The sequence below is a fragment of the Ixodes scapularis genome, unplaced genomic scaffold, assembly GCF_016920785.2.
Source record: "Ixodes scapularis isolate PalLabHiFi unplaced genomic scaffold, ASM1692078v2 PGA_scaffold9__187_contigs__length_104089568, whole genome shotgun sequence".
In the NCBI taxonomy this organism is placed as follows: Eukaryota; Metazoa; Arthropoda; class Arachnida; order Ixodida; family Ixodidae; genus Ixodes; species Ixodes scapularis.
In genome coordinates this window covers 40,427,938-40,441,596 of record NW_024609884.1, presented here as the reverse complement: position 1 = coordinate 40,441,596, position 13,659 = coordinate 40,427,938, and the positions used below count along the sequence as shown (strand labels likewise).

At 43.3% G+C, this 13,659-nt stretch overlaps 1 protein-coding gene across 1 annotated transcript in view; it reads left to right on the top strand.

The window, feature by feature from the left end:
- The first annotated feature begins 3,808 nt into the window (after nucleotides 1–3,808).
- LOC8023276 overlaps nucleotides 3,809–13,659 on the top strand; it is a 180,021-nt gene continuing 170,170 nt past the window's right edge. The window contains exon 1 of the mRNA XM_042287161.1: nucleotides 3,809–4,339. The gene's annotated coding sequence lies outside the window, so the exon portion shown is untranslated. The remainder of the gene's footprint in view (nucleotides 4,340–13,659) is intronic.

Below are 13,659 nucleotides of genomic sequence, written 5' to 3'. Positions count from 1 at the left end.
GTACGTCATCATGTTTTATTTATTTATTTATTTATTTATTGATACTGTCAGCCCTAGACAGGGCTTTTACAGGAGTGGGTAATACAATGCAGTAAATCACATACATGCAAACAACAATGCACAATAAGAAAAAAAAAAAAAGAGAGAACGGCGGCAGAGAATACTAATACCTGCTGCGACAAAAAGCACGAAAAGCGAAAAAAAAAAAGATGCTGTTATTATATGACTTGCTGACTAGACAGGCAATGATACAGCATTCGAAGTGATGACGTACCTGCGACCCCCCCCCCCCCCCTCCCCTCCCCAAGTGACGATATTTAAATGCGGCTCATAGATTGGACCAGAGCACTTTTGATCTCGTGATAATCAATAGCTCGACAAGCATTTTGGTAGCGGCCCGTGTCCAATCGCTGCAATGACGACAATAGCGGAACCATAATAACGCCTCAAACTCAGCGCGTGTTCTGTGCTTTGCCAACCCCAGCGCGCGGCTATGATTAACTTTGGTGGAATATAATCGGCTCCAGATCACGTGGCCGGTTGTTCTGGCTGCGAGTTGAGGGAGTAAATGCTGCTCGTTTTTCTTTAATTCTTTCTGCGACTTCTATTGCGTGTGCAGACATGTATAAGTTACTAAAAAAAAGTAATTAAGTAAAGTTACTGAGTATTGGCCTCGAAAGTAATTTGAGTAGAGTAGAAGTTGCTCAAATGGAAAGTAATTGAGTGAATTACTAACTACCCTAACAAAGTAGCAAATTACTTTTGAAGTTAATTTTATATTTTTTTAAGTAACAAGAAAGTACATACATATTTTTTGTTCCGTTAGCGAAATTCTGCTAGCCAAATATAAAGCGGCTTGTGTTTTCGCATAAATGCTTTAATAGATGATTCTGCTTCTGCGTGACTAATTGTTTTGTACTTTTTTGTTTTCTGGTCAATGATGCACTGTGGATTTATCCTTTATACTTTGAGGTTTAGCACTGCTTGCGCTTCATTTTGGCACAGTGTTTGCTTGTTTACAGTGTTGCATCTAAAAAGTACTTGAAGTAAAGTACAAAGTCAATTAAAGGTTATATACTTCAAGAATAGTAAGTACACCGGGTGCAATGTACGTGAAGTAAAGTACTATAGATACAACATACTTTTAAAGTACGAATACTTTTTGACACAATCGTTCATGATGCCCTTCATACCCTTTTTTTAAACATTATTTTAACTGGTATGCATTGCTCCAGGGGTAATTGGAGGAGCTTCAGTTTTTTTTTTTTTTTTTTTGGAAATGGCGGCAAATATTGGATAAAGTAAAGTCGCCACAGAGTAGTTGTTATAGTCGCGCTGACGAACTATTTAACACGATACACGTATAAGCCACTTATTTGTATCGGTCTTATAGCCACCATTACTTCACTCAGAGAAATGACCAGGTGACGTCTTGAAAGCCGTCATCTGGAGATTCTTCAGAAATTAGCAGAAAAATACCTTAGTAAAGTACAAATACATGCTTAGAGAATGTACTTCAAGTAAAGTGCAAGTTTTCTCATCCTACTTGAAATTGTACTTTCAGTACCATGTACTTTTAGTACTTTCCAACACAACTTTTTTTTTCTTTTTTTTGTAAAAGCGGCGGGGGATTTATTGAGATTTCTCGAGCGATCTTCGAATCTTGGAAGACCTGCATATTCTGAGTTTTGGAAGGAAAGGCAACGCAAAGAAGTTACCTTTACGTTGCCCTGTAGCACGCGATCCCTCAAGTACAGCACAAACTACGGGAACACCAAGGCTTCACAGGGGTGCTGCATTTTGTTGACTCCTTAAAGTTAGGCTGCAGTGTGTACACCTCCTGTAAAGGGCGAGAGTTCCTATGTTGGGGAGAAGCGGGGACGAACCCTTTTTTTAAATACGTCGTCTTCTTGAGCATCGGTACTCAAAAAAATGCCAGTCTTGGGCGCTAATCTCTCATATACTGGGCCTCCCTTGCGACGTGTCTGTCCGCTCCCCGCGCCTCGTAGCAGGGTTGTTCCAGTGGAGGCCTCGTGAAAATTTCAGAGGGTTTTGAACCATCCAAACCACCCCCCCCCCCTCCCCTTGCCTACGCCACATGCTTCCCCTCTTTGCAAATATCAGCTGTTCTTCCAACATCTTATTTATTTTTGTGCAGGAATGTTTGTTGACCAGCAAATCTACCACTAAAATTCAAAAGTAATTTGTAATTCGAGTAGAAGGTATTAAAAAAAAAGTAATGAAACTAATAATTACCGAAATAAAAATGTAATTGAAAGTTACTAAAACTACACAAGAAAGTAGTTACACTACAGTAACTTGAGTAGAGTAACTAAACTACGTATAAGTCTGACGTGTGGTGAAAAGCGAATGCGTGTTTCATAGGTCATTAACGTCAGAGATTCGCGCAATGAACAGCAATCGTTGCATCGCCCCTTTAAAAGTTGAGCTTTTCCCTTATTCTCCATATAAGAAACAAAGTTCTGATTTCATTGAACACGATTCTTCGTATTTGTATTGAACTTCGACATTTTTACACCATCAAAAACGTTGTGGACTGGTAGTTGTCATTTGACTAACTACAGTGAGACAAAACTTCCTCTCTCGTTTTCATTTCGTGTACACGCTTGTCGTGGACTTCGATTTCATAGACAAAATGTGGACTCCCTTCTTTCTTGAGATTCAACTTATTAAACCTTTTTGCCCACCACCAATTGTTCGGCAACCCATCGTATAGTCATTCGACCACCTGTGCAGTATAGAGTATCCGTCACTTGAACTAGTTCAACCGGATGAACTCTTCCATCAAATGCGGCGATGTTGTATAATATTAAAAAAAAGCCCATAAAAAAAAAAAAAGGTCTTATCCGTAATATCCTCAGAGATGCTCAATTCCCGAAAGATAGCCCACGTTTATTTTTAGCTTAATTTGCATTTTTTTATCTACAAACGAGAGCTTGTTTTTAATAATCGTAATGTTTGGATGAATGGTGGCCTCGGCGTAAATGCAGCTAGATAGATAGCTATGGCGGGAGATGAGCAAACATTGCTGACTGAAAAGCACAGTAATCTTTGCTTCATTGCCTCTAGTCGCAATAGCAACTTAGGCAGGGATACATGAATAGCATTTTTTCAAGTTTTCTTGATTGCACATCAAAAGTTAGCATACTCCTTATTTTCAACCGATTTGCTCTTGATTTTAGGTGAGCTATCTCTCGAGATTTTACGTTAATATTGTTTTCGTCTTAAAGGATTTTTTTAATGAATGTTGTATATAGTTAATTTTTGGGACAATGGCTGACAACGCGTTTAAACTCAAGCATGCCCTACGGTTACAACAGATGCTTAATATGAAACAAAATCAAAGAAGCTATTATATTCCTAACGAGCGTGTTGGTAAGATGTACTAGATAACAGAAAGTATAAAACAGAGAGAGGACGAAACACAGACGAGTACATTCTCGTCTGTGTTTCGTCCTCTCTGTGTTTTATACTTTCTGTTATCTAGTCATAGAAGCTTACGACTGTTTTTGCAACTCCTGTGTGGAAGATTAAACCATCCAGTGAACTCAAGACACAAGAATAACGAAGGAATTGGGTTTAGGGAAGTACGCAAAAATTCCTCCCGAGTGTCTAAACCTGTCTTATTTTTCTTTCTATCTGCGCGAAGAGGTTTGTGAGGCGAGAACCAAGTTCCGTGAAACGGTACACACGACTGATATACGGTTCTTTCGATTCCGGCACCATGTTGACACCACGAGCTACCCCGTAGTGAGAACACGAGGCATCGTGTTCACGACCGGTGCTCGCTCATTTCTACTTCGGGCCAGCCTCGACACCGGGGCCCCGATTCTGGGACCCGCGTCGTGGTCGCGAGAGGCAGGCGAGTCTCTCCTGAACGAGGAAGGGTTCTGGCGCCAGCACGCATGCGTTGAAGAGGCGGGGAGCGAGGAGACTCTCCGCTCCGATTGTTCAATACGCGTTTTTTCCTGGGAGCTGCTTTCTGATTGGGCCTCTCCCGCGGAGTGCGTGGAGCCCTCGAATGCGATAAACACCGGGCCCGAGTACACGCAGTTGCTTCGGCGGGTTCTCGCGGCTGGTCACGCTGACTTTCGGGTCGAGGGGCCCTGGCAGCTGCTCCGTGTCAGACGTTCGCCAACTCCGGGCTCCGGCCCCCGACGCTGGATGCCGGTGCCCCTTGACGCGAGCGCGGACCGCGTCTTCTTGTCACCGTAGTCGTCCACTTGCCCGAACACATACCGCACGCAGTCGTCCCTCCGTGGACTCAGCGGCCGGTCGACAGAGGGAGCCACGTTCCCCGGAAGAATTTCTCTCTTTGGTAAGTGGGCCAGCGTGTCAAAACTTGTCGGAGTCTGCTTTGTTCCGAGCGCTTGACAATGCTTTGGCGATGTTCAATTTATATACTTTCTTTTTTATTTCTATTTTCGCGTTGTTAACACGCTCTCTTGTCCCAAATTCAGGTGTGCGCTTTACAGTTTGTGTTGGCTTTCGCGGAATAAGTGGATGCTGGCTCCAACAAAATTACCCGAACAATTCGCAACAAAAAGCTTCGAGGCGCAGAAATGTTCACCGAGGGTGAGGAATCCTCCATCTCGAAATGAGCATTTCTGCGCTTCGTTTCGGCTATGGGCGTGATAGAGATAGAACTTTTGTTATAAATATATACATATATTTAAAAAAAAAAAGAAGATGGGGACTTGTAGTCTCTTTGTTGGCAACGAGCATGCGCACTTGCTGCACTTCCGTTCCGTGTAAAACAGCAGTTCTCCTGCTCAGTGCCAACAAACTGGCGCAGCTTAATTTTCGTGACCTCATGTAACCCTGAGGCCGAGGTTTAATGCATGATATGCAATTTATAGAGATGAGGGAATAGTCATTCGAACCAAATAGTGCTGCGTCATTCATAGCCTTCACAGTGCACGAGAAACTTTCGACAACCGGTTCTTTTAACTGTGTTCAAGCTGGAGATAGCAGACGCTATTTCATTTGGTCTACGATTCACACACCGCTATAGATTTACCTTCCTGGCGTAAAGAAAAAAAAAAGAAAAAAAAGCGTGTAAATATGAACAGAGTTGTCCTGCGCCTATGTCGGATCTGTAGTAAGCTAATAGCGACGAAATGATTCGGTGGCGCCCTCTCATGGTTTCCGTTCGTGAGGTCACTACCAGAATTTTCCCCGCCGTGACGTAGTGAATTGTAATCTTTGACTACTTATATCGTCAGTTGCGAACTTCAGGTTCAATGGTATATGTGTAAGATGAAGATCGGTGAAAGCTCGGAGTCGTCGTGTTCTGAAACCAACATCTTCACAGTTGACACCTTGACATTGCGCCGGATTCCGTCGATGAAAGAAACATTAATCCGGGTAAAAGCGTCAAAGTGAGCGTTTGGCCAATCGCGAATTGCGACCACAGCAACGCTTTTGGTCGCGCAAGTCGCTGATAGTGACGGACAGCCGAAGGAACGCAGTGCGTTGCGAGTCCCTTGCTATGCAGCCAATGGAATTCTGCGTATGAGCCGATAAAACAGTCCAGTCCTTTATTTTTACCGCTTCCTTTGTGAATGACCCAGAGAAATCGAGAGGGGGGGAAAAAAACGAGGGGGAAGGGGGATTCATTCGAAGGACCCTATAGGCTTTAGCCGAACTCCCCCCCTCCCCCGGCCATGTCACGCCTTTGTAAGAACGCAACACACGACAGAAGTTATGAAGAACCCAAGATCAGTCTGTGTCTGTTTAGCGCGTCACCCGAAAAGGACAGTTGAGGTGCTCTGTGAAGCGAAGAACGCCAACGCCAGTGGCGACGACTGCCGAGAATCTGCACGTTCCTCCTCCATAGTCGTCGGCAGCTCACGTGCGCGGAGCGTGTTCGGAATGACAGAACAGAGCTCAATAAGAAACCCTGGGCAACAGCAACGCTGTGCCGGGAGAATCTCACTATTTATTGCGTTTTTTTTCTTTTTTTTTCTTTGGGTTATTTTGTTTGCATCGACTGTACACGAAAAACAAAAAACGAGGTTATCGTCGAGAAAACAAATAGTGATATTGACTGCGTTTTGTGTTTTAATGAGTACATGTACCGTTGCTAACGTAAGTCGCGATACAACGTACATAGTTAAATGTATGGACGACTCCACGTATATACTACTTGGAACATCGTACGAGGCTTTTATACCTTACATTCGCTAAGATGTAATCTACAGAGCGTCACAAGCTAGGTTTAGGACCATACAAGTCTATTCAGGAGACGCAACATTAAGTCTCACTTTCTAAACAAATACCCATATACATTGTCCATTAAAAATAAAATAAGAAAAAAGGTATATCTGATTTGAATCTGTACTATTCGAACCGGCAACGGTCCCCGAGCCAAGCGTCGGTCCTCTACGGTTTTATTTGTAAGCCCTTGAACTTCCCTCGACGTCCCATCGCTTTGTTTGTACGCAGGGATAAACAATATTGGAATAAATGTGCATGTGATCACTGACAGCCCAATGAAACGCAGGGCGTAGCGCGTCCCGTGCATCTCATGATCGCTCCAGGACCAATCAGATTGCGGCATCAGCCGATAAGAGCGCCGAAGGACCAATCACGAAACGACAAGCCAGAAGATGTCGAGCCATACCCTGCGTCTCTTGACTGGCAGTGACCAAACTGAGATATTAACCGAGGCTTGTGTTTATGGTTTGACAGAACGGGAAGGAATATTTTCCGAAAACAGGCCGAGCTATTTCGACTCGATATGTAACGACTCGAAATGTAAGCACAAAATATTAATAAAATATTCTAGAAAATAAACGCGGACCTTACGCGAAGGTACAGTCGTTATGCGCCGAGAACCCCAGGGAGAGGAGAAAAGGAGAGGGACATCAGAACCCCGAGTTCTGGTTCGAATGATTAGTGGGTAGACCTGAAGCAGGCAGCTTTTGTCTCCACTGCACTCGTCGAAGGCGTTCGAATCCGAAAGCCAAACGCTGGACGCCGGCGCTCCAAGATCTAGCGCGTTCAATAAGTTCAGCTGGTGGAGACAAAGGAAGCTAGCTCCCTTTAGGTCTATCGACTAATCATTCCAATCAGAGCTCGGCGTTCTGACGTACCCTCTCGTGTCCTCCTCTTCCTCAGTTTTCCGGCGCATAGCCTACTGTTCAAACACCGCCCCGTTTGATCAACATATACTTAGAACATCTGTTTAACTATATATTTGATATATATTTGAACATCCGTTTAAGAGAGCACCAAAGTTCATTAAAAGGTTCTGCTTACTCTCACCTTGGAATGCACTGTCGTGTTTGTGGGCGTAAGCCAAGATTCAGTGACACAGAGGTAATTTTAAAGCACAAAAATCGGCTGTCTAGAGAGATAGCGGAGGCGTACAAAATAAGAAAAAGATGGGAGCCTCTTGCGTCAGCAAAACGTCGTTGACACTGCTACACGGTGATGTGACTTCTTTTTTTTTGGATTTGGGCTAACTTGTTTAACCCTTGTCATTACGCTTTTAATCATAGTCATGTAATGCGCTTACGCGGGATCGCAGTGCCATTTAATGGAGGGTCGTTTTCGTATGTTTTTTTTTTTTTTTTTTAAATAAAATCCGTCAGTTGAGAGTCGGCGCTCGTCCCGTGTGTTTCTTCTACGTCCTCGTCTTTTCGCACTGTTTCCACTATGAATTCCCACCATGTTATTCAACTATCCGTTATTTTAAGTACATTTATTTCGCGATACTGGCCAACCCTGAAAGTCAGGATAGTTTGTACTGCATGAAATCCATTAAAATAGCAAGCAACAAATGAGAACGATGAAAAAAAAAAAAAACATGCAGAAGACAAACAAGCGCTTACTGGCAAATGACACTATAAATCAACGTGAAATAAAAATAAATAAATAAATAAATAAAATGATTTTGCCCAAGGATACTCATGAGCGATACATTTCCAATAACCTCATCTCTTCAAAATGGGCTGAAAGGGGGGCACAATTCACTTCTAGAGCCTTTAAAAGACAAAAGATACTAAACAATCATTCGTCTTGCGCCCTTGACCTACACACAGTTCGACAATAAAAGTCGTAAGGCAGCGTCTTTTAAGCCAATAGAAGGCTGGCTACCTCATTCATCTCCGAGAAGTTTCATGTTTTACTTTGTGACCTTGAAGGCCAAACCTCTTCCCAAGATATTTTGACTTACTCGGCGCGATAGCGTTGCGAAATGAAATGTTCTGCAGGGCGGTCAGTTAGCACCATAGAGTTATTACAATAAACGCTAGAGGCTCAGCTGGCGCTAGTGTCTACGGGACTTCCGGTTGCAAATTGAAGCAGACAGCATGCAGTCTACATTTCCAGTCTTCCTGTGTATTCCTATGGGAAAACGCGCCTGAATTTTGTCTCGTCGCCGGAAAATGACATGAATAACTTTTGTTATTTCGGTTGTACCGGGTAGTATGTACTATCGGGGAAAAATGAAATGCGAACAGAGGAGCCCGTGGCTCGCGGTACAGGCTGCGCCGCCTGGAAGTGAACCTAGGGGCGAGGGTGCGCGGCCTACTTCGATGTGTTCACGCCCCTCGATTGGTGCTCCCCCAGCTTCGGCAGTGCGCCTCTCAGTGCGCTGAAAGCTGTCACCGCTATCTTCGCCTGCTTGGCGAGTGCGGCGAGCTTCTTTGCACAGCACGCGCTGAGCCAGCAAAGATAGCGGTGATAGCTTTCAGCGCACTAAGAGGCGCACTGCCGAAGCTGGAGGAGCGCCAATCGAGGGGCGTGAACACATCGGAGTAGGCCACGCACCCTCGCCCCTAGGCTCACTTCCAGGCGGCGCAGCCAGTACCGCGAGCCACGCGCTCCTCTGTTCGCATTTCATTTTTCCCCGATAGTACCTTCATAAATATTGTGAAAGTGTAATTGCTTTAGTTACAGTATTTTTCCTTTACCACTGAACGATGCTAAACTTCGCTATATTTCAGGCCCAAACCACTGTTCCATGGCAGGTATGTAGAAACGAGCGACGACTCTAAGCAAAATAACGATCGAAAGGAATGTAGAGTGTGTTCAAAGTTCGCCAGCATTCCGTTGGTGCTTATATATTGCTAATATGCCTGTCCTTTCAGTATATGAAAATGACCCCGTCGTGCATCTTTACGAGTGGTTAAAAAAAAACGTTCAAAACGTAAAGAATAAAGTACGTGGGCTACGAAAGGAGTGTTTTCTTATTATTTCCTATGTTGGGCAGTTTTTATCGCGCACCTGTCCTCTGGCTTCCCCTGAGCAGAAACAATAAACGGTACTTATTTATTGCAAATCGGACTATATTACGCGACTTTCAATTTATTTTGATCGTCTGCAAGCACAAGGAGTTACTTACCCAGTGTTACTGCGTAGTTCTGGGCGTCTCTCTTGGTTTTCCACAAGTCCTTCGTTCGTTTGGCACGTATACCCCATGTTGGAAAGCGCCGGCGCCGTGTTCGCGCTAACAGTGTCCGACAGTGCACATAAATACAGGTACGAAGCGGTTTTAACACCGTTTTTAATGCCGCGAATTTCAAATAAAAATGCTGTAACTGACCAATTATTTTGTCTGCGTGACTGAGAAGTGTTCCAATGCGCCTAGTACGTACAAATTATTCGTGATATTTGCTTTTATAATCGAGCGCAGAGAGAAAATGCACTCGCTTTTTCCCATAGAAATGCATTACCGGAAGTCAATTTCTGACTGCTTGCTGTTTGCTTCAAAATGCAACAGCACACTACCGCCAGCTGAGCCTCTAGCGTTCATTGTAATAACTCTATGGTTAGCACTATACCCACGTGCAAGGCAGCGCTCAAGCAACAGCTGGTCCAGGATGAACACAACTTGGGCTTTGAACGCAAATACTTCACTACCGGCCTGGACTCCAACTACCGTAATTTTTATGTTTCAAAATTGATTTTATTATTTTTTTAGAACACAAGTAAAACTAGGTTTCCGTTTTTCTCAGTCCTCAGTCAGTGTTCTTTGTTTTTGTTCTTTTGTTTTCTTCAAATTTTTGATCGTAGGATAGATTTTTTTTTTTACGTGCTCTGTATGCGACCTGAGGTGCTGAGTATAGCTTCAACCAAGTGACGCGTAACCCCGTAATGCTCAAAATAGGGCTTCGCTTTCGTTTAATGAATACTGAAAAAAATTACTCGAGAGATCTATCCAAGCTCTACTCCAAACTTTTACGAAATTACTTGACGCTTACAATATTTCATAAAGTATTTAATATCTCGACTGCTAAGTAAAGTTATCTCTTGCTGTTATAGTTAACTGCGCTACTTCCAAAGTTACTGGTCTTAATTGATCTCAGCCATGCTGCTGGAAGGGCCAGTGGGAACTACGCCTTCCCCAAGCCTCGCCGTACGCACCGTTTGTATACAAAAATTATTCGAGTACCTCGATATATGCTGATATTTTGAGGGGACCCACAATAACCGCTCATTCACACTGGAAGCGGATCCGCGTTCGCAAAGCGGTTGCGAACGCGGTTGTATAAAAATCCAGTACAATTGCACGCGCACTCGATGACATCAAGTGCGCGTGCAATTGTACTGGATTTTTATACAACCGCGTTCGCAACCGCTTTGCGAACGCGGATCCGCTTCCAGTGTGAATGAGCGGTTAAAGGAGGTATCTTCGGTCTCTGGATCACAACACGTTGCAGTCATAGCAGGCTTCGCTCGTGCGCGTGTTTATAAAAGATGGAGCGCTCGGTCCCAGCTCACGTCTCTGTGACTGTATGAAAACCGAACAAAGTTGAAGGAACAGAATCGAACCGATCGCCCCAGCGTCCAGCACGACGAGCCATTGTCAGGACAGCAGAGTCAAAGGCACCAAGCCGACCGACTACCGTTTTTGAAGAAATAGAAAACAACATTTGTGGTGGTCGTGTTGTTGTTCATTTATTTATTTATTTTATTTAAAGAAACCAGTCGAAAATTTTTTTTTTTTTTTGAAGATGAAGCTGGGGAGGATAAGTGCATCTGAGTCCAATCGCAAAGAACTCCGGAGAGAAGCTCTTCTATAGAAATGAAGTTTTTTTTTTTCTTTCCATTCGCAGACCGAGCAGTCCGCCGAATTCACTTTTCCCAATACGACGAAGATTCCCGTGTACGCAATCATAAACCTAATCTGACGGAGCTCTGCTCCGATCATTTCTTTGAGAAACGTGTTAGTTTCTTTGCCACAGGAGAGGCGTGGAATACGCGCGAGAGGATACACACGCACGAAATACAGCTGACTTGGGATCGTTGAGTGGCTAGAATTCGATTGCGGTCTGTAATGAATGTTTCAACGAAATTTCGGTTTGTTTAACCTTTGAAGTTAACAAACTATTGATGGCCATCTAGTCATATGATACTCTACGACGACGGATGGGACTTATAATATTAGCCTATTTCACAAATTTTTTTTTTCGGACGAGTGATATTGTTTCCAAACTGTCCTTATTGTCATAATAATAGAAATACTACGATGAATGTTTTAGTAGTGCAAAGGGTATTGGTCAGAGCAACGTTTGCTGGAATCAGCTCTTCTAAAGTATACTGCTAGATATCTGTCGAAGCTACCGCGATGTTTTGTGTGTTAATCTTGCATTGTTCTGGTATATCTTTGTGCACTTACACTGCTAGACGTAGCGATGACATTTTTGGATTTAGACTAGCTTTTTAACCACTCTCATTACGCTTTTATTAATAGTAATGTACTATTAATTCTTATTAATAGTCATGTCATTCTATAGCAGTGGGATCCCGCTTGCGCGGGATCGCACTGCCAAAGACGTACTGAAGGGCCGTCTTCGTAGGTCTTCCTAATAAAATTCGTCAGTTGATAGGCAGCGCTTGTCCCGTGTGTTTATTCTACGTCCTTGGGTTTTCGCGCTATTTCCACTACGATATAGATGTATCGCGATAGTATTTTATAAATACATTATGTATTTACATTTTTGTATCGCGATACGATCGTTCAATTGCATTTTGTATTTCTGTATCGAAATGCATTTTAGGGTGTATTCCTGGTATCCGATACTATTAGGGCCCGATGCATTTCGTCACAATTTCAAAATAATTGTTGACCCCTGCACAGAAGGCCAAGACCAAGCTTCGACCGGGGCGTTTTATGTCTCTGACCGTACATGACCCCCTTCCTTGTTCTGCCAAAGTTAACAAATGTTTTCTCACACTTCAAGTGGTTGACTCTTCCTGTAGATTCGATACGTTAAAGGCTCTGTCGGCGCGCCCGACTAGCAGAAAAAAAAAAGAAGAATACTGGTTCATTGAACTTCATTCCACAGTGACATTGTAAGGTCACCGCTGAAACAGGCACTCCAGTTGGATGTAGTCATAGTCTCTAGGTTATTTGGGAAGGCACAAAAGTTACTTAGAGGTTCCTGGTGTTTTGTCTCTGAAGGAAAAGAGGTGCCGAAATAAAACCGCGCTCTATCTATGGTGTAAAAGCTACTTCGCAAAATCCAAGATGTTTATTCTGCGATAAATTTAACTAAAAACAAAAAAAAAAAACAAAAAAAACGTCAACGTCAGAATTTAGGTTGCATCTTGCGGTGAGTATTTGTTTGCTGGTTTAAAAGCAAAAATCTCGTATTCTAGATCATGCTCTTTTTTGTTATTCGCATACACTAAGGCCGGGGTCACTCTGCTTATACATCGTACGAAAGACAGTCTGTATACAGATTCAAACGCGAGTCACCGCGAGATCCCTGCTTCGAATGCCTCATGGCAATGAGTTGAAAGAGGAAACTTGGCACGCGGCACTCGAACCGCGGATATTGCGGTGAATCGTGTTTACAGACTGTCTTTCGTATGATGGGGGGGGGGGGGGGGGGGAGGGGGGGGGGGGGAGGGGAGGGGAGGGTATAAGAAGAGCAGTGTGACCCCAACTTAAGGGGTGTACCAAATAATTTAAGATATTCTTTTTTTATATAAAAATGTAATTCAGTGTTTGTATTTCTGCCCCACCAATATGTATTCCTGTATTTGTATTTGCAAATACATTTCTATTTTTTAAACGAATTTCTGGAACGTATCGCGATACATCTTTATAAATGTATTTCAAAATCAATAGGTTTGTTGCTTTTGCCTTGTATTCTAGTATTTGTGTTTCCAAATATTTTTGTGGGTATTTTCGCTCAACCCTGCCAACTTTCTACTGTTTTTAAATATCTCCACAGCATCATTTATCTTCTTTCGAAAGAAGGAATAGCTCACTCTTTTGTGCGAACTTCAGCGATTCACGGAGCAGGGAAGTTTACTTCCGGACGGGTGGCTCCTTTGACGTAAATGCGGATCGCAAAAGTGGATCGGAGGGCCGTCAACGCTCAAATATTATTTCGGGGCACAGTGCTAGCAAGGGCAAGTCAAACAAGAGATGCCGAACATAAGCCCCTCTCCAGCCTAGAGCCGCTTAGAGAACGTTGTCCCAATCCGTTTCGCGTCACGATTAAACATTCAAGGCTCAGGGAAAACAAACGCAGCAAAGAACTTTGCAAATATCCTTTTTTTATCTTAAGAATAACCTACGATGCAGGGAATCTAATTGGAGAACATTCTCCTGCTTGAATTACGACACCAGTTATAGTAATTTAGAAAAAAAAAACAGGGACGAAAACGGATCGT